General features: G+C 33.3%; 1 protein-coding gene across 3 annotated transcripts in view; it reads left to right on the top strand.

Annotated features, from left to right (window-relative positions):
- tty (tweety) overlaps nt 1–22404 on the top strand; it is a 139838-nt gene that overhangs the window by 71410 nt on the left and 46024 nt on the right. For 2 of the 3 annotated variants that reach the window (XM_076417709.1, XM_076417685.1), the window contains exon 3: nt 21397–21446. The gene's annotated coding sequence lies outside the window, so the exon portion shown is untranslated. Of the gene's footprint in view, nt 1–12217; nt 12292–21396; nt 21447–22404 lie in introns of those variants that run through there. The other variant, XM_076417702.1, reaches the window with a different exon arrangement.

The following is a 22404-nucleotide window of genomic DNA, read 5'->3' as shown; positions in this document are numbered from 1 at the left end:
TGGATGAAGACCCAACGCAAACTTAGAAACAATTGGCAGAAGCGTTAAATGCGACCCAAGAACCGATTAGCGACCGATTACTAGTAATGGGGAAAATCCAAAAGATGGGAAGATGTGTGCCACAACAATTGAACGACAGGCAAATGGAATATGGAATAATTGGCTGTAAAATGATGCTTCAAATTTGATGATGATTTGGTAATTTCTGCATCGAATGGTGGATTTATTTTGAAATCTCTAAGCGCAAAAAAATTTGGAGTGACTCCAAGGCCAAATCGTTTAATTCGCAAGACAATGCTCTATGTTTGGAGGGAGCAGAGTAGCGTGGGGTATTACGAATTAATGAAACCTAGTGAAACAGATCATTATTGATCGCTACCGAAAACAAATGATCAACTTAACCATGCATTGATAGAAAAATCTCAGAATGGGCTCGAAGATACGATAAAGTGATTTTAGTGCACCATAACCTGCCGTATCATGAAGAAAAACCGGCCAAGGGAGCGTTGAAAGCACTTGAATGGGACATTATATCGCACCCGTCGTATGCTCCGGACTTTGGCCCGTCCAACTATTGGCTTTTAGCATCAATGGGACACGCGCTTGCAGATTAGCTCTTCGCCCATTTGGAAAAGGTTAAAATATGGCTCCATTTATGGTTTTGCTCAAAAGTCAAACGGTTTTTTTGGGACGGCATCCATAAATTTCTACAAATCGCTTATGATTCTTGACGGGACGGAATTAATAACATCACTTATGGCTTTGAAATAGTTTTATACAATTTTGAACAGACTCGATACAAATTACAGATATTACGATTATTTAACATAACTTGCCTGACAGATGGGCAAGATGTATAGAATCAAATGGCCAACATTTTTAATTAAAAAAAAACTAATGAAATGTCACTCAAAACAAATACGGATTACTTTTCGAAGCGCCCAAACAGATATACCGGAAGATCACGTCTGATTGACGTTTTTGAAGAACGCGACTGGTTCGCCAGATGGTTCGCGAGTGCGAGCGGTGGTAGCGGCCCTCTACTTGTGCCGTTGCTCGAAACGCGACCATAATAAAAACGTTTGCCGTCGGCGCCGTGACCGGAATCCTAACGTTTCGTGTTCGGTAATTTAATTTGGTTTTCTGAGGCGCTTCGGAACGAAACCCGGACCGTCCCGTCCCCCCAACCCGCTCTGCTGATTAATGTTTTATTAATCGAGAGGGATTTGCGGTTTAAAACAAAAACGTCACGATTGAGAGCGGCGTCCCAACACAAATCTGATCCAATTGAATGTAAATTGATAATTTGTATTCGTGCAGTTTAATTTGAACTTTGTTTTAACATAAAATACATAAAAGTGATTTTAACATAAAGTGATTGTTACTTACAAACTCTAATACTATAAATATATGACTAATCGTTGCCGACTAACTGGTCTCTACAGTGACTTAAAACTAGGTACTTATCTATGAAGACGCATTGGATCTTAGTTTCTATTAAAATAAAAGTTAGTAGGACTTTTAACGTGTTTTTGTCATTATGTGTAATTCAATTCACTCATCTACACTCTTAAGTCTGCGTCCTATTACATGGGGACCTACTAACTAACAATTAATTATGGGAAATCAAGAAAGACTTTTATCAAAATCCCAATATTCGAGTTATGGCAAGATCTAGTAAGAAATTGAGCATCTTCTCTCGACTAAGAATCGGGCATTGCGGACTGACCCATGAATATCTGCTAAAAGGTGAAAGGCCCCCTATGTATAACGAGTGCCAAACCTTATTGAGTGTAAGACATTTACTAATTGAATGCCGCAAGTGCGGACCCCTCAGACAGCTACTTGGAATGGCGGACGCAATGGAACATTTGGCCCATCTGAAAAATCTGAATCAACTACCTTGCAGCCGCGGGTATATTCCAGGTTGTCTACCCTTATCGAAATTATGTTAAGTTTGTCTGCTGTCATAATTTTGAATAATTCTTATTAATTGTAATTAAATTTGTACTCGGCCCTAAATAGCCCAAGAGTCTGATGGGCCATAAAATAAAAATAAATAAATAATAAAAACTAGTCATTGTCGATTAGCTTACAATTTATCACATTAAGTGACTTAAAACTAGGCACTTGTGTAGGAAGACAGTCAGTGGCACTTTTCGGTGCTTCTTTCATTTGTGCTCTTCATTAGAGAAGATCAGACGGTTTGGTTCTCTTGAGTTTGCATCCTAGTTCAATGTTGTCCGAGAGTTGCAGCATTTTGGTGTTTACATGGGATTGCAGTTTTTCCTCATGTCTTATTGCCGATCTCATAATTTTCTCTATGATAGTTCGAATCTGAAGGTTTTACTGTAAGTACTTGTTCCTGTAGTATATGGGGGCATCCTCAATACTCCTCAGGACTTTATTCTAAAACACTTGTATTATATCAGTGTTACTTTTTACAGAATTGGAAATTCTTTTTGTTCGTACAACAGTAACTTATTTAATAATAATAATTAAAATTTTCTTCCAAATAACCAATACATGTTTTTTCTGGTCTAATGTAACTGGCTATGAGAAGCCGGTTTTCTACGATAATTCAAATTTATTATACCACAGCGCTCAGCCAATCCTGATAGTTTCTACGATGTCCTTTAGCAATGCAAGAAGTTCTCTCTACTCTGTAGCCAATATACTTGTTAGAGTGGAGCCGTCTGATTATTATTTCCAGAGGAATGCAGCTTAGGCTGAAAGCTTCTGAATGTATAGTCTAACCCGCACGGCATGTACTGCCAAATTGTTAATAATCTATATATATATATATATATATATATATATATATATATATATATATATATATATATATATATATATAGAGAGAGAGAGAGAGAGAGAGAGAGAGAGAGAGAGAGAAGAGAGAGAGGGTATGCAAAAAATTAGAATTATTAACATTATATTATTAAGATTAAGAACAGGACCCAAAAAACTGTTTTTTCTTTGATGGTTTGCCAAGCTTCTTTTTGTTAACCCTAAATAACCTATCTGAGATATAGTATAAGAGTTCAAACTATTGCTTGGGGAATATTTTATGGAGATAATTGCAATTGGAGTAAAGGCCGAGCGGACAGTTCCAAAAAGGACTTTGATCAAGATCGTAGAAAAAGCTCGTGACCAACGGGTGACTATCATTGTCCGAGAGCTAAACTATGTCCACTGATTCTCAGTGGTTAGATTAGGTGAAAATATTTTAGTTTGAAGTAAAATTAATTAATAGAAGACTATCGAGAATAAACACTCTCCCCGCGCACTGGATCAGTGATGTTTTTCGAATGATGAAGATTCGCCTTATGGAATTCTGCTTCTTTATTATTCTGTTACATACATTGTCTTTTCTTGTAAGTTTAATATAATAGGCTTTTGACTGAAAACGCCCATTGACGATTTAGTAATTGACTACTTTTTACTATCGGCTATTTCAGTCGCTATTTTCGACCCGATTGATTTTACTACTTTTTACTATTACTATACACAGTTTCAGTCGTGTACTTTCACTTATTATTTTCAGACCTACTAGTTTCATTCGATTGATTTTTTAACGTCTGGCTTTGCTCTCCTAGCCGCGATCTTGAAAATAATGTGCTGAATTGATGCTTACAGAGATTTATATGTGATATATATGGTTTTATGTTTTACTACATTAATATAGCAGCATTTTGAAACCCTATTTTTCAATATATTTTTTCTCAATCTTCAATCTCTACTTTATTAATGTAAAAAGGAAAAAAAGAACAACATTTTGATTGGTAAATAGAAACATAATTTTAGCTGCATTTCTGTTATCTTGGCAGCTATTGGGTCCTTTTTTGATTGTGTTTTTCGATTCTAAGTAGCTCCATGTTTGAATATTAAAACTTCTTTCATTCCAGTTTCACTGTTATTATTCAGTGTTTTCTAAAATAAAATAGTAGATAAAAATTGATCGAAAAAATACGATACAAATATTTAGTGGTCATTACTGGATTCCTCTACATCACTACATAGTATAAAACAAAGTCGCCTTTTCTGTCCCTATATCCCTATGTGCGCTTAAATCTTTAAAACTACGCAACGGATTTTGATGCGGTTTTTTTCAATAGATAGAGTGATTCAAGAGGAAGGTTTATATGTATAATACATGCATAATATACTAAGGCAACATTGCTAATTTTAGAGGTTTCTAACGTGATGTCGTAAATTAACCTATTTTTTTAGGCTTATTTAGCAATTAGCAAAAACGCTGCCTAACCCTACGATCAAATTAATGTACTACAGTATTGTACACCATAAAAAGGTCTACAAAAAAGTCTGCGATGGTATATGTTTATCTTTTAGGGATAACCCACATTAACCATTTTTATTGTTTACTTTTTACGTGAGAAAATGGCTTATTTACGAAGCTATTTTAAGCAATACGGCATTAATCCTTATCGAATTAAGTACCTTAAATACAGTGTGCAATTAATATAGATCAATATGGTTCCTTACAGCATGTAAATTAAACAAATATTTTCGGAGATATTACAAATTTAAAATTTGCGTTTAAAAATGTGTAATGTAATAAAAATTGTATGAATTTAGATATTCCAAAGATAGCAGGAAATCTTCATAGTAAGTATAGGGGAAGAGGAATTGTTTTACTCCAAATTTAATGCGTGCAGGCCAAGGGCAGTAATGAATGAACCAAAAATATTGGATCGATTTTAATCATGTTTTCATTGAGTGATATGTTTTTATATACAACGTTCATATTTTTTCTGTAGTGTATTTAATTTAGTATCAGCATTGCACCCGTGCGAAGTCGGGGCGGGTCGCTAGTAAAATATATAAGATATAAAAATAATTTTACATCGTTTAAATTGAAACTGTTATTTTGAGAATTAAATACTCTAAAAAAAAATTACAGCAATTATCTCTTTTCTTTTCCAAAGAAAATTCGATAAGAAATATATACATTTCCATCTCACTTACCACACAGTTGGAAAAAATATTAAGGGCATGGAATGAAATAGAAATAAACCAATTACGTATATTATGTCATTGTTACTTTTCGAATATTAAAATACTATTAAATATATTTGGGACGATTATTCTTCTATTAATTTTTTCATACTGCCACTTGCCAATTTAAAATTATTTAAAATTAACTGATCTTTACAGGGCAGAGAATCAAACTCTACTATACTATTTTTAGTCGCTAGTTTTTTTCGTCGACTGTTTTGCGACTATCGAGTGTTTCTACTATTTGAGAGTGAATTTTCGTAAATCTATTCCAGCGTTTCTGCTACCTAGTTATAGCTTTAAAGCCAAACGGGAGAGTATTTTTATGACTTAAGCATTTTATATTAGGGCTAAATTAGCGAATTGTTGTTCTAACTTTTTAATAATTCAATGTTCAATTGGCTTTTAGTCTCAATAATTATTTTGTCCTTCATTCTGATCGAGTTAATTTACTAATATGATGTTATTAACGCATAAAATATATGTCTATTAAAATTTAGTCTGGCGTTAAAATAAAAAATAAATGGTTATGTTTATACAGTAGCTTTGGTTGTAAATTGTGGTATACTCGTTCACTAAATATTGATATTTTATGCATTTATCTATTATTTTATCTCACATATATAAAATCATCAGCATGTCAGATCATCAACCCTTTCTTATAAACATTTTTCAAATAAATCTTGTAGCAATAAAACATAGACAATCGAAATTGTTCAATATTGGCCATCCACAATTTCACACTACTTATATCTAGGCAATATATTATTCGAAGGAAGCATTTTCTACGTTCTTTCAACGATCTAACATTAAACTAATGGTTAGTAAAAATGTTGTCTTTTCATTTATATTAAGAATTCATTGAAATTGTGTAAAAAAGACATAAAAATGCTACGAGTTAAGTGTATCGTTTGGTTCTGAGGTATACATAAAATATATTTCTTTTTAAGTGTTTCTTAGCACTTGATAGTACTATTAAATTATGTGATATATTGGTGTCCTAATCACTACATATATATTTTTAATATATCTATAGTTCTGAAATCATTTAAATGAATTTTTTTAATATAAGATTTTTTATTAAATACGTTTAGTATAATCTTAATTATAAATTAATTTATTATTACTTATCATTAGTACTTGAATCAGTTCACAAGAAAAACAAGTGGGAGATAAATACATTAGTATGTATTTTTGAAAAATGCATTCTTGAATAGAGACAATAAATGCTATTTATATTTTGATTGTATTGTTAGATAGTTTTAAAAGTTCCCCAGTGGTCTGATAAAAATAGTATAACTTTGATTGTTCAATAATGTACTCATAATTGAATATAGATAAATAATACAGAATATTATTTAGGATATTTTTAGATAATTTTGAAAGTTCCCAGTATTCCTCTATTCTGATAAAAGTAGTATTTTTATTCGTGATATTATACTACATTAGAAATTGCCATAAACCGTTACAGATATCAATCAAAAACTTGGCTCTGATGCTGATAGTACTTACACCTATGTTTTTTTTTTAAACTGTACCTAATCAAATATGATTTTCGAGTGAGTCATCTAAAATGTACATTTGCTTTTGAGTTAACTTTTAATTGCATAAGGTTTTGAGCGAAAACAAATTCTATTTTTTAATTTTTAGATAACACAGATAAGAAATATGTACATTTGCGGTGTAGTCATACAATTCAGGTTCTATGGTCAGCTGTATATAGATATTTTAATGTATTTCTCCGTCAATTATGGACCGATCTTCAAAATTCTCTTTTTATTCGAAAGAGTGCACTTCCGAGGTGGTCCCATTGGAACCAAATCATGATTTCTAAAATAATCAGATATTTGTTTATAATGTTATTGCTGAGCAGATGTGACGAAAAATCGGAAGTTATTTAGTGTAAAGACCATACTGTTTGCTTTTTAAGCACTAACCTTATGATTTATGTCGTCGTAGAAACAAAATAGGCAACTGTTTGTATGGTGTAAGAATTAGAACGTTATGCTAACATGCGGACGTTGTGGCTTCGATCCTCAACGGGGGCAGCAATTTTTTTTTGTTCTAATTTGGTTGGAAAATTTGTCACCCCGGATCCTGCAGCGTTCGTTATTTTTAATAATCGTTTCTTTATTGCTATTTTTTCTCATATGGGATTCACTTTTAATTGGGCTATCCATTGTAATACTTAATAAAATTACTTCCTAATTTATTGAGTAAATATTCTAACACTCAAAAGGGAAAAATTAAATATTTTTAACAAAGAAATTGAAGCGACACATTGAAAAAATGAATAAGGAACTGATCAGTTTGAAGTCGGTGCCGAGCCTAAGCAATAATAATAATATTTTGCGACATATACACAAAATTAACTTCGAACCAAACAAATTTAATTTGTTCCTCGTCGCCGATTTTAATATGATTAGTTGGTAGAAGCTAAAATAATATTGTAAATAGCCGGCTTGGTGGCGCAGTGGTTAAAGCGATGGGACGGTCCTCCTACTGTTGCGATAGCCGCGGGTTCGAATCCTCCTGAGGCATGGTCGTAAATTTATGTTTGTGATTGTTTAAAATTTGTGAATGTTCTAGGCAAGAGTGTAAAATCCGACAAGGAAAATGATCCCAGTCACGTCAGTAACCAGACTGGGTAAGACCGCATGTCTTCTGGGATGATTTCTAAAGTTGGTCACTCGCCAGTCGGTACGGCTTAATGCTGAGGACCGTGGTTCGGAGCCCAGTTCAGATAAACCCATAGTCTGATTATTTTCTAATTTTTAGTGAGTTTCTTATTTATTTTTTTGAAGTCAATTAATTTTTTTTGTTAAATATATTTTATTCATATATATTAATTGCGTACAAAGTTCCTATCATTTTAAAAATCTATTAAAAATCGACAAATCGTTATAACATGGTTTAAATTACTATAAAAGTGGTTTTGTTTTAGTCCTGATAATATGATAGCATTACCATTGAATTTTACAGCTGTTAATACTATACGAACGAGGCTCAGCTGTTTTTCTAGGGTATTAAATTTCTAAGCTTGTTCAGTAAGCGGTTGCTGTTATCTATTTGTACTAATACGATTATCGTTAAAAAATTAAATAGAAGACATTTTAGACTTTCGATTTTACATTTTTATGGCATAAGGCTTTCTTTCATCCGTAAAACATTGGCATTGTGCATTATTGGTAAAATAAAATATTTTTGCGAAAAAAATTGAACTGGCTTCAAAAAATAAATAAGGAACTTACTAAAATGTTAAAAATAATCAAACTTACACTTTTAACACAAAAAAAAACGTTTTAAAATAAAATATGTATCTAATAATCGTTGTAATAACTAAATAAAAATCAGTTTGAGGTCGGTACCGTTCCCAAATAGTTATATCAGAATTATATTTGATTTGTTCCTAATTTAATTTTGCGTATATGATATAAAATTTTATTTTTATTTTTTTTTAAATATATTTTAAAGTCTCCTTTTACCAATTATGGGTTTATTTGGACTGGGCCTAAAGTTTAAGGTGGGCTCTGAACCACGGTCCTCAGCATTAAGCCAGTGGGCAGACTGGCGAGTGGCCAGCTTTAAAAATCATCCCAGAAGACATCCGGTCTTACCCAGCCTGGTTACTGGCGTAACTGGGATCATATTCCTTGTCGAATTTTACACTCTTACCTAGGACAATCATAAATATTAAACAATTACAAACATAAATTTACGACCATGCCCCATCAGGATTCGAACCCGCGATCATCGCAACAGTGGGAGGACCGTCTTATCGCCTTTACCACTACGCCACCAAGCTGGCTATTTTTGTATTGTTTGAGGGCTATTACTTCTGTGGCGACCGCCACGACCCTTTAGGCCACCACCAATTCACCATCAACAACTACAAAGGTTGGCAACGCCGGTGGATTGGTACCATGCAGTTCTGCAGTATAAAAGGCCATCACGACGACGTCTCGCTCTCTTTTCTTATCACCGTCCCCCTGTAACAGTACTACTTCCACAGCGCTACCGTACTTCCTTCACCTTATCCTAATATCCTGTCAATTCTCCCATCGACCACATGTATCAATCGTAAGTTAAAATAAACAACTTTGATGCAACCAGGGTTTTTAGTTCCCGTGCAAATTCCTTCCAAAAATAGTAGTGAGTGTTCTGACAATTAATCGCCGCGGCAGCTACACATTTCGACCGACTGACCGACCCGACGAACATTCCTACAATTGGTGACCCCGACGTGATCAAAGTGCCTAACAGGTAAATCAACTCAACATAAGCCACTCGACAGGTGCTTGACACGTGCATGGAAGGATAGCACGAGGAACGGAACTCATCAACATCACGTGGTCGACGACATCCCACGAGACTAGCCTGATGGACGAAAACCACAGAAGCCCATCATGTATACCAGCAACACATGAGCACCCTCGCATCACGAAACGGGACACGTAACACATTTACAGGTACCCTCAAACAAAGCTAAACGCCTCAAGACGAACGACGTCCTGCTATAGCTCCGATGGCAGCTGATCCCGTAAAACTCCTCGCTCAGGTTGGGATCCCCATCTCATCAGCAGTCCCCGGGCGTTTGTTTGCGTGATTGCGGGTGCATTCCGGAACTTGCACCACATATAGGTACGTTCCACGGCTGTTCCACTAGGAGGGGAGTTATGTGGCGACCGCCACGACCCTTTAGGCCACCACCAATTCACCATCAACAACTACAAAGGTTGGCAACGCCGGTGGATTAGTACCATGCAGTTCTGGAGTATAAAAGGCCTTCACGACGACGTCTCGCTCTCTTTTCTTATCACCGTCCCCCTGTAACAGTACCACTTCCACAGCGCTACCGTACTTCCTTCACCTTAACCTAATATCCTGTCAATTCTCCCATCGACCACATGTATTAATCGTAAGTTAAAATAAACAACTTTGATGCAACCAGGGTTTTTAGTTCCCGTGCAAATTCCTTCCAAAAATTGTAGTGAGTGATAATCGCCGCGGCAGCTACACATTTCGACCGACTGACCGACCCGACGCACATTCCTACACTTCCATCAAGAAAGTCAGACTAAAAAATTTTGGTATTTTATCAATTATACATTAAAATTAGGCGCAAAATTGCTGAAATCTCAATTATAAAAGATAATGCCTTTTACCAATTAATTTATTCCGGTTAATTTTTTCTTCAAACAACGAAAAATTATAATTCCGATATCACTTCTGCTTTTAAGTTCTTCATTTCATGTTTCATTACCTCCTTGTCATTATTATTTTAGTACGTTTGATCTACAATAAATAGTAATTAATATTCTAACCAACAAGATAATGTTAGACCGTTTCAACATATTCCGGTATTAGCTCATGATATCCGGTTGTATCTGACACAACTTTAATATTAAATTTATCTGTATAAATGTGTGAATGAAACTAAAAATATTTTAAAGATTACATTTTTTATTGTTTAAACGAATTATTTCCGCTTATTTAAATAATTTAAATAAATGAAAATATATTATTAACTGTTTAGAGATGGATAGATCATACATTTTTTATTTATTACTTGCGCGTTTTCAGGTCATTCATTTTTTCACTTTAAGAAAGCATTTGTTGAGAAAATCTTGTACAGTATATATTAATCGAAATCTTTTCCGTCATTTTCTTTCCAAGTACTGTAGTTTACTGTATCAAAAGAACGATCTTGGCTTTGACAGCCATCCATGTTATCTCTACTTATCGCTCCAGTTAAATTTAAGTAAACCATGCTGCATCGGTATGGACAAATAATAATCAGAAGGCGCTATGTCTGGTGAATATGCTGTGTGTGGCATAATTGCCCATTCAAGCTGCAACAATGCTTCCTTCACAATTCTGGTAATGTATGGCAGAATGTGGTCAGCAAAAGAATGACTTGGTGTCTATTACTCGTTATTGCTGTTTTTTCAGCAATGTGTGGTTTGTTCAATTGACGTCGATCGACATATAACAATGTCTTTCGGTTTTAGCTTATATGCACATTTTTTCTCACTCAGTGTTGATTTAGATTGCTCTCCCAGACTAACCCATAACTTTTTGCTGTTGATAAACGTTTGAAAACAGCTCTAAAGTTCTAAAAAGTATCTAAAAGTTCGTTGACGGTTTGAGCTTATCCAATAAGTCTAGAATCCATTGTCTTCAAACTGTTTTGGTCCTCCAGGTCGTTCTTTGTTAGCGAAATCGTTACTTTTATATCGTTGAAACCAATAATTCTAAATGTAAAACGTCCTTTTATTTACTGAAGATTCAAGTTTATCGAATTTAATAGCTAGGTTAGGTTATTTAATAGTTATTTACATTTTTACTTCGTATATTCACCACTATATACTGCTAATTAAAATATATGCGATCACCGAACGCTGTAATAACGTTCTATTTTTCACAAACAAACGTTTTAGATATTCTAGGGTATTTAATAAATTTTCTTAAATAAAACGTAAATAAGAACTAGGTAACGGATTTACAGGTGGAAACATGACTTCCTTCAACCTTAGTACATCAGTTTCAAGTACGAAATACCCTTATTTGACAGTTTTTACCTCTTTCTTTGATTAATACCGTTTTAACCGTCAATTAAATATTTTTTTGAATTTGAAAACTTGAATTAAGAAGAGGTACTTACGAACTTTGAAGTTGATGAGCTGGGCTTTTTACCACTGCACTGCACATTTTAGTTTCTTATAATGATACAAGGTTATGGTGTCCAATTTTATATCATATTTGTTTCTTATTTTTTCAATGATATGGTTTATTTTCGTTGGTTATCGTAATTCTATTTTAACACCCGTAACTTCTTATTTTCTCTTTGGCTGTAGTCACCTGTAGTAGTTTCAAAACGTATTTATAAAGCGCATATCAAGAAGCATTAAGAATATTTGTATTCCCAGTCGGAACATAACTTTGCAGTAACCTTCTTAGTATCTCCCGTAAAAAATGGATTCAAGGATGTTTTTGAATAATTTTAATTGCAAATATAGAATATATACTTTGTATTATATTTGAATCATTGGGTGACTAATACAGTTTGTAGAATTAGAAATTTTATGTTATTTTCTGTATTATATCGTGTGGTTTTTCGGTTCCTATGTAATTTACGCCGAAATTAGTAGTTGCGTTATCTGAGGTTGTTATTCATCTCGGATTATAGTTCAATTCAATGCCAGTATGTGTCTGTCTTGTGGAAAGTTTGCCATAATTTATTTTCGTCACATATTTACCATTGTATTTAAGGTAATTAATACAAATTATTTATAATTAAATATTTCTAGAGGACGGTAAAGCAATGGTAAAGGTGTAGACATTGTAGTCCTTTTGAAACTGCGGTTCGAATCAATTTATCAGGCCATAGCATAGCTAAGTTATTTTTTCAATATCGTTAGTCCGTAAATTTAATGTTGAGGATTGTGTTTAATAATAGATCCAGTCAAGATAATTCCTGTTGTTACAAAAATACTGTTACAAAACTTTGTTTGTTACATATTTTTAATTCGAGATGTTTTTGCAGCTTATTTATTAAATTTGTATACCTAAATTTATGTACGGAAATTGGGATCATTTCTATATTTATTTCTTGTCTGGGTCTTGAGTGTTCAATGATATAATAAAATATATTATTAATAATTTTATATATTCCCTTCTTTTCCCTGCTTTCTTCCCTTCACCCTGCTGATCATGTTTCTGTTATCTTTTTCTCGTATTCTACCTTCTTCATTCGTCATGTATTTGCTTTTTGTTATCATCATGATTTCTTAACCCCATCAATTGTTTTTTGAACATCTCTGCTGTTTTATTATTGTATCTTTCGAGTCGTTCCATTTTTATATTCCATGACCATATCCACCCATCCATTATGAATTTATGACATTTTGTTTTTAATGTTGTGCCCTTTTCTCCCTTTTCGCTGCTCATATTTCTCTAAGTTTGTCTATTCTCCTTCGACATAACCTCAAGAATACATATGCTTTCCCTTAACTAGCCCAGTTTACTCTTATTTTTCATGATTATTTCTTTGTCATTTTTATTTTCTAGTTTCCTCATATTTTTAGTGGTATTTCTATGCCCAGCTTGTTTCTTATCTGTATCTAATTTTTTAATTCATTCTTAATTTCTTTTTTTATGGCCAATTCATGATAACCACATTGCTAAATTAGATAATAATATTCTTTTTTTACAAATTTAATAGAGATTATATTAGAAATTTAGTATTAATAAATTTTGAGCCGTCTTTGTCGTCATACTTGAACTACGTCATCCTACAAGCTCAGAATGTTTTCCACGTGTAATAAGGCCCTTATTACACGTGACAGATATTATATAAACTATCTAAAATTAACAAATTACGTCGCTTTATTCTACTGATATTAGCCTCTAAGATACACAAGTTTCATTACGCCAAAATAACAGCGTTCACCAAAAGGAAAAGTGACTGAAAATCAGTGTTTGCTGGTGAATATTCTCCAATCATAAGTGCATGTAGCACATGGGTCGACAATTCAAGTTTGGTGATTTCAACGTCCACCACAAAGAACATCATGTTAAGCCTAAAACATTTGAAAATGGAGGTGTAATTGGACAAAAAACCAAACCAAACTCAAAAATAATTCTCCGAGAATTTGAATGTGAGCCGAATCGAAATTTATGAACGTTTACAAGTGATGGAAAAGATCAAAAAGTTGTGAAAATGGACATGAATTGAACGATAAGCAATTAGAACATTCGGAAATCGTCAGTGAAATGTTGCTTCAAACGTATGAAAGGAAGTCATTTTTGCATGAAACAGTAACAGGTGATGGAAAATTGATTTATTTCAGAAGTTCTAATCGACAAGTTGTTCTAACGAAACAAATTATCAATTTCAATTTCAATTGGTCAAAAAATGTTCATAATATGCTCAATGACAAGATAAGGCAATTTTACAGCATGAAAACAATAAAATCAGTCAATGAAGTGTTGAAATTACTTGGATAGAAAGTTTTATCCCACCAGCCGTACCTTTCAGATCTGGCTCCATCTGACTACCACCTTTTTTGCATCGATAGGGTACCCGTTTACAGAGCAGTACTTCTCCTATTTGGAGGAGGTTAAAAATGGCACATGGTTAAGCTCAAAGAAGAACCTGTTTTTGACATCCATGACATCCATAAAATGCCTAAGATATTGGCAAGTTGTATAGAATCAAACGGCCAATATTTTGCATAAATAAATGTTAAACTACCAATTGTATAACATGTTTTCTTTAGCGAGGAAACCGGAAATCAATTACCTATGAACATGAATGTTCACTTTTTTCACGCCTCCGTGTACATGTTTATGATATTGCACTATCTCTAATAAATCAAGATAAAATATGTTGACACTGTTTTTCTATCGATGTTTCGTAATATACTGCATATAGTCATTGATTCTTATACTTATTATTTTTTAAATAATTATTATCCCTATACGTCATCTAATTCTAAGTCTATCTAATCGGATAAATCGTGATATATTAGTCACCAACCCCTCGGTCTGTTCCAATTTACATCCGGCACAAAAACAAACACGAGTTGCAGTATCCATTTTTTCTTCGTTATTTACTCAACCCTAAACGCCCGGTCGTTATAAATAGCCGACGTCCCATTTAAAACGTCAAAATCCGACAACTGAGTTTTCCGCCCCACCCAGTCCTGCCTTATCGCATGTCCTATCGCATTTTTTCCGTCCTGTGTTTCTCATTTCGTCTCACATAACTAATAAGCTCGTTTCCATTAGCTAATGGATCGTGTAGTTTTGTTCCTGTACAAGGCATTCTTACTACTGTTTGATTTAGTACGGGTCCCGCACGTTTTCACACTATTATGATGACTAAATAGGAGATAATAATCAGTCGTTTCTTCAAGATTATTGTAATTCGTGAATGTTTAGGAGGTAATATTATACGATATAAAGGTCTTTCTCCAAGCCGGCATTTAAAATTAAAAATAATAATTAAAAATAGTATCACTTTTTAAAAATTGTTTTATATATTTAAAAAAAGACTCGATTTTTTAAACACCGATGTATCAAAATATAGATATTTTGCTAGGCTACCGACACCCTCGCTATAGACATTGCAGAATAAGCTACTATAGTGATGAATTCTCCATTATTACTCCTGATTTATCAGGAATGCATTATGAAAGAGTTACCACTGTTACAAAGATTTGCAGGTCTACTTGCAAGATAGTTTTTTTTATATTTTTGAATTTCGTTTTCATATTTCTTCAAGGTCATTGATATCAGCGATTTATATTCAAATATTTCCTTAGATTTCCGAGCAAGCAAATACTCGATTAAATTTGTCTTGGTATGTTATTTTTCCATAATTCTTTTGTTATTTTAAGAGAATGTATTTGTGCCAACAATTTTTCTCATTAATATTTGTTGATCCGGCTTGGTTGGCGCAGTGGTAAAGGCGACAGGACGGTTATCCAACTGTTGCGATAATCGCGGGTTCGAATCCTGCTGTGGAATAGTCGCAAAATTATGTTTGTGATTGTCCTTAGGCAAGAGTGCAAAATCCGACAAGGAAAATGATCCCAATCACGCCAGTAACCAGGCTGGGTAAGACCGAACGTCTTCTGGTATATGGAAGTTGGTCACTCGCCAGTCGGTGAGCTTAATGCCGAGGACCATGGTTCGGAGCCCATGTTAAACTTTAAACAGTCCAGATAAACCCTCATTGGTAAAAGGAGACTTTAAAATATACAAAAACGAATATTTTTTGATTTTTAGGATTGTGTTTTTTGAGTTTATAGTAGTGTGATGGGGTTAAATCAGTCGAATAGGATAGTTGCTGAATGATTGAATTAATGAATTGAGTGACTGGGGAGGCGTATTTTCATGATGAGAAAATCGAGAGCTAACGATTCATAATTTTGTCCTCTTGTGAGTCTCTTTAATGCTTCAGGCAATTTTTTTATTACGCTCGGTGGTTCCAATCTGCCCAGTGGGCAATAAGCATTTCTTATTTTTTATATTATATATATGATCTGTAGGGAATTATTTCCTATGATCTCCTCTGTAAGCGAGCACATTGGGGTGTATTAACACTCTTTTAAAAAACTTAACACAAACATTTTGATAATGAATGTATTATGGGTTCTAGAGGTATATCGCGTTATATAACTTCATTAGAGACGCGGTACGGAATATCGAAAATGGCACACAATATTATGTTTCGACTTCCTTGTAGTATACCATACATGGTTTCCATTTAATACAAGGTTTAAGTATTGATTCGTATAGCAATACCTTATTATGATAACTTGTATTTGTACCCGATATGACCCTTTAGGGTAATTGATGGGGCTGGGTGAATGGAGGTAAAACGAAATGAAACAGTGGTGTTTACATTATGTGATAGTTGTTTATTGGCTATATAAAAAAATGTGAAAAATACAATTAGATAAAAAGGATAGCAGCGGTGTTACCTGGAGACGAGGCTTGGGCAGTCGATGGTAGCACGTCTAAACCAAACAATGGTTGAGCACTGAATGACCCGAAATACTCTTCAATAACATCCCAGCTAAACGTCTCGGGGTTGGCAGCTATTCGTTATCGTGTTCTAGTTGGCGCTGCTGGCACCTCGCTCGTGTTCAACATCTGGGATTATATTTCTGAGTATTTTGTAGACCGTTATTCCACGATGTGAAATTCCACATGCCTCAAGGTCGCTACAACTCCTTTGATATAGTTTAAGGCCAAGTTGTTTTCATTTAGCAAGTATGTGCTTTTTCAGGTTAGGCACCAGTCTAGAAGCATACCAAGATATTTTTCATCCTCAACTTGGAGAAGTTGACAATTATTGATATTGACTGGTGAGCGTGTTCGTCTATGAAGGTTGCATGGACTTCAAACAAATGAACAATATTCCTTGTTGACTGTTGGCTGGCTGGGCGGAAGAACTTCATAATAAGCAACACTTATCATAAAGCGCTAGTTGATGTTTAATTAAGAGTTATTTAGAATTAAGGGTTTTGTGAATATTAAAATAGAATTAAATCGCCGGTATTGTCTGTACACTGGACAGTCATTCCCACAAATCGCTACTTCGTTCAGTCAAAGTAAAATAGTTTTCAAGTAAATTAAGTTTTTTTTTTCAAGTTTTTGTTTTAAATGCTGCATTTTCGTAACTCAGTTGCCTTTAAATTCCACTTTAATTATGAAACATTTTTGAACCTGTGAAATACATCTCCTAAGTAAAGCATTAACGTATCTTCGATTTATAATATTTAAGTAGTAATAAAGAGTCGTAGTCTTTGTACCATATTTGTATCCTTGTATACCAATAAAGTTCTGGATACATTTAGAGTGATTCATTTCCAATTACATCAATAAGAATTAACGTAATATACTTACGAAAAAAAACATAGTGCGTCAAATAGTAAAATGGAGGAACCGTCCCAGTTCTGTAATATGAGGGATGCCTTTTATATTTCGAGATTTTCTTTATTTGAATTGAATTATTGAATTTGGTGTTGTCATAAATAACGTAGTTATTCTGCTGTAAAGTTATATACTTAAGACTGTTGTATTCCTATTTGTGTGTAAATTAATATTATTTAAAAATGAAAAATACTCGGTCTTCAATATGGTAACTCAATTCCCAAAAATTAACTCTATGGTTTATTTTCGTTCTTGTTTATTTACTAGTTGCTGATTACTACTTACTACGTTATATAACATTTTTTTGTGATATATTTTTTTGGAGAATTACTATTAATAGAACTTATAACTATTCAACTAAAGATCCTTTTATACCGGATATTTTTTATATTTTCCGTTAGACATTTTGTGTAATTTTGATTTTTTCAATACATCCTGTTCAGACTTTATTACTTTTTTTATAATTAGATATGGTGTATTTATATGAGAATCGTTCAATAACTCTTAAAAAAGATAAAATAAATTATAAACACAGCTTATTTTTAGTTCCAAATTTGTTTTCAAGCGTCTCTCCCACTTATTTGAATCATGTAAAAATATTTTGGAAAGTATTTGTTGGACGTGATCCTTGATCCGCGAGTCATTTTAAAGAAAAATTCTAAATAAAAATTCATGTCTAGCCAAATCCAGTGAATTTAGTGGATTGTCGAATATTTCGAACTTTAATGAAATTAAACTATGAAGGTTTTGATCAAAAACTGCTGGAGTGTTCAAATAACGACGTTTTTATTATAAATTCAGTCAAGGTACAAGAACGATGTATAAAACTCTCAATTATTTCCAAGTAATCAATGCAGGTGATGTGACCGGCAAATCTTCGCCTTTTTTAGAACTCATTAACCATTATTTTTACTATTTCTTTGTATTTATAGTCCGTTCAATAAAACAGTGAACTCATATCATATTTATAAGTGAAAACGTCAAGTCAGAGGTTGAGCAACCATCTTAGATCCATACCATGAATTTTCTTAATCATTTCAGAAGAAATGACTTCTACTGGACATCTCAAACGCCTCGTTCAATACAAGTATGAGGGGAAACCAAATATAAACGGTAATTTTACTATTGAGCTTAGCACGTAATTCTGATCTAGAGTTCTTTGGTTTATGTCGAGGGGGGAAATCGGTGTGGGTAGCAGCTGGACTCGGTTCTGTCAGCAATACAGCAATGACCGAGCGCGGTGTACCTTCGTCTATTGCACAATGCATCATCATAAAATTTTTTACCAATGAAGGTGGAAAGGGAATTTTCACTCGTTTGAAGGTATATTTTGGGGATGCTACACTGTCTCAGAATCGAGTGTATACGTAGATCAGAGAATTCAGGAAGGGGCGAGAAGTGTCGACAATGAGTTATGTCAAGTCATGATCGACATCTACGAACAAGTCTCACAAATGACAACATCCGTGCTGTTTGAGAGTTTATTGAAGGTGATCGCCAGTTTAAGAAGAAAGAAGAGAAGAGACGGGAAGAAATTTGATCAGAATTGCAAACGACGGAATATACCCATTCAAGATGTCATCATCCTTCATGGCATCGCCAGGCCACACATCGCAGTTTTGACAAGACAATAAATTGGAAGAACTGCGCTGGAAAACCCTCGAGCACCCTCCTTATAGCCCTGACTTGTCACCTTGTGATTAGTTTTTGTTTGTGCCCTTGAAAAAATCACTTGGAGGCAAAAAAATTGATAGAAATGAAGAAGTAGATGAGTATGTGCGCTATTGGCTGACTTTTTAGGAAGAAGGAATGTTCAAGCTTCCAAATCGATGGCAGAAGTGTGTAGAGCACGGAACTATATTGAAAAACATTAAATGTTTAGTTTGTATATAGCATTGATCAATAATTTTATTTTGCGAAATTACCGTTTGTATTTTATTCCCCCTCGTGTGACCAAATATTTTGTGGACATATAATTACTGATTTACTAATTAATGCGAATAGAACAGGAACTTTATCTTATCTATCTTAATCTGTTTTAGTATTAATCTTGTTAAATATATATTTGTTAGGTCAACAAAAGTTCTTACTTCAACCGTCAATAAAAATTAAACCATATGATCTAGTGAATCATTGCTTAGTAACTGATTGAAGGACCCCCTAACAATTTTTAAAACCAGTGCTGATTATAGAGCTATCTAATGAGTAGTAGAAAAAATAAGTGATTTTTTATGATATAAGCGCCACCTCTTGGTTTTTTTTCGAAGTTATAGAATGACACACGTATGATAACATGATTAAGAAATGATGTTTTCGTTTGTTTTATTACAATTTTATCGGATGACTGAGCCTTTCGTTTTATCCCAATTCCAGTGCCATCTATTATATCACGTTTTTTCGTCGTCCTCTCGTTTTGCTTCGAGCTAATAAGCTCGTTTTCATTCGCTAATGGCTCGTGTAGTTTTTTTTAGCCTACAAGGCATTCTTATGATATTTTGATTTATTACCGGACTTGTTTGTTTTTGGCGGATATTATTGGTAGCCAGACGATATCGATTAATGTTTTTGTTTGCTTTAATTACTGTTACCGATCATTAAGTTTTAATAATGTATTGGGATAAAAAAACAGCTCTCTTACACATACATGTCTTAAGCTGTAGTTTATTTGTATTACTATTTTCAGTTTGATATTATATGGGTTGTATTATATTAGTATTATATTCATAAATATTGATAGATTTTATTTTTGTATCTTGGTACTGAGTTTTGATGGTACTTAGTTTTTTTGGTTATATCAGGTGTCGGTAAGTCATTACCGGTTTTGACAATGTCGCTAGGCCTAATTATGCAATGTTATGATTTGACACATATGACATGTTATTCTACTGTCATCAAGCTTCAAAGTTATACATATTGTATTTTGCGAAAGTAACACGCAGTTTTTTTGGGATGGCATCCAAAAATTGCCTGAAAAATAGGAATGATGTATAGAATTTAATGGCCAATACTTTGAATAAATAAATTTAAAAAATTATAATATGGCGGATAAAATCGGGAAAAACAAGCTTTAGCAGAATAGGAAACAATCTTGAAGCTTTTCAAAATCGTTTCATATTCACAGATATTTGGATTTGCAACGTAAAGTGATCATTGCATCTCGATTTAAATATCCTTTCAAAGCAATAGTCAAAATGGGAAAGCCTACCTTTAAAAACTACTTAAGATAAGTATAAACCGTGTTCCAAAGAAGCCTGATGTATATAAGATTCGAAATGTTGAATGGTTTACCGGGAAAAGTGAAATATTTCAAAAATCTCAGGGAGAAGAGAAGGCTAATAGACTAAATTAGAAGTAGAAAATACATGGTGATAATATACAATTTATATTAAAACCATCTGAATTATTTCCACTTATAATCACTAATTAATTATCTATAAATTAATAAAAGGTTACACTGTTATATTTAATAAAATATACATTACATTGTCTTCTAATTTTGCTGTTTTAAAATTATTTGAGACATTTATGTTGAATAAATGTAAATTTAATTTAATTTATAAACTCAGTAATTGTATTAAGTCGGACATCCTGTCCTTTATATGAACTGAATACTGTTAATATTATGCTGAGTTAGTAACGGTATTTAAAATATATTAATAAATTATAACCATGATTTGACGGTAACTATGAATTAGAGCTGGTTTCCAATAAATAGGTGAAAACTAACTTTTTTCAGTGATACTGAAAAGCAATTTTATTAGAGCTCTAGTAATTTTTTAAAATAAGAGTAAGGAACATAGTGTTTCATTCGTTTTATTTAATTGTTGTTATGCGACATAATCTTATACGTTATTATTTATAATGTTTTCGATAGATTTTTTTATAATGTAATTGAATAAAAAAAATCTAATTTATTATTTTTCTTTCCAGCGCTTCACTAGCAGTTGTTGATGACATAAGGAGCTAAGAATTTTACAAAGGTATGTTAATTTATATTTGCATGCATAAAAATTAAGTGATGTACATATTTATCTATTAAGGTGAGGTAGTTATTTGTATAGTTGTATTACTATTTATTTACGTGCAAATACAATACCAGTTTCCATTAACAAGCTTTTAAATTACTTCAATGTAATATAATTTAAAAAACAAAAGGTTTTCTGTATCGTTTGGTTACATAACCTTTTTAAAGTATATAAAAATTATTTTGCGAGCTCTGGTTTTGTTTGAATACATCATTTCGTGTTTCCATATACTGGATATCTCCTCTAACCCGTTTACAACTCGGGAATGTTTAATGGTACTCATATTTTCATCGCTCGCGCTACATAAAACTGGTAAATTGTTTATTTGCTCGTTGTCATTGGCTGCTAGTTTATTTCGGTTTATTTTTAGCCATGCTTTGAACTCGCATTTGTATTGTATTCGCTTAACTGTTTAGAGATGTATAAACAAATTGAAATTGATCGTTCAAAGGACTACCCAAGATGCTCTATTTTTGACGGGTGCGTGATGGTCGCTGTTATGACAGGGCCCATTGCGTCTTAAACCGTACCCTCCTTCAATTCAAGATGGGTGCTTTCAGTAGTACGCTGACGCACTTCGTTGCTCAGCATATGGATTAAATTCGAAATAAATATCGATGTGTATTCAGTGATAGTATAAGCTTTTCTGTTTTATTACTTTCTTAACTAAAACAAAAAAAAATCACAGATCTCCAATAAAAAAGCTGTTTGGATATTTTAAACTGATTTCTAGGTATTTTAGTATGCTGAAAACGAATATAATATGGAGAAAATTCCAGGACGTCAGTCAGGAAATTTCTCCTGGCTGGGAAGGAGTTGACTTCCTACTTCTCCCAAGAGGACGAATTTGTTTATTGGGCCAATATTAACAGGGCAACTGAAAATTTCCCGGCTTACCATAGTAAAACACATT

Source organism: Rhynchophorus ferrugineus, unplaced genomic scaffold, assembly GCF_030347505.1.
Source record: "Rhynchophorus ferrugineus isolate W39M unplaced genomic scaffold, kcgeb_rfMv2 rfM1, whole genome shotgun sequence".
In the NCBI taxonomy this organism is placed as follows: Eukaryota; Metazoa; Arthropoda; class Insecta; order Coleoptera; family Curculionidae; genus Rhynchophorus; species Rhynchophorus ferrugineus.
Note: the sequence above shows the minus strand (reverse complement) of the source record. Positions and strands in the feature narration are given on the sequence as shown.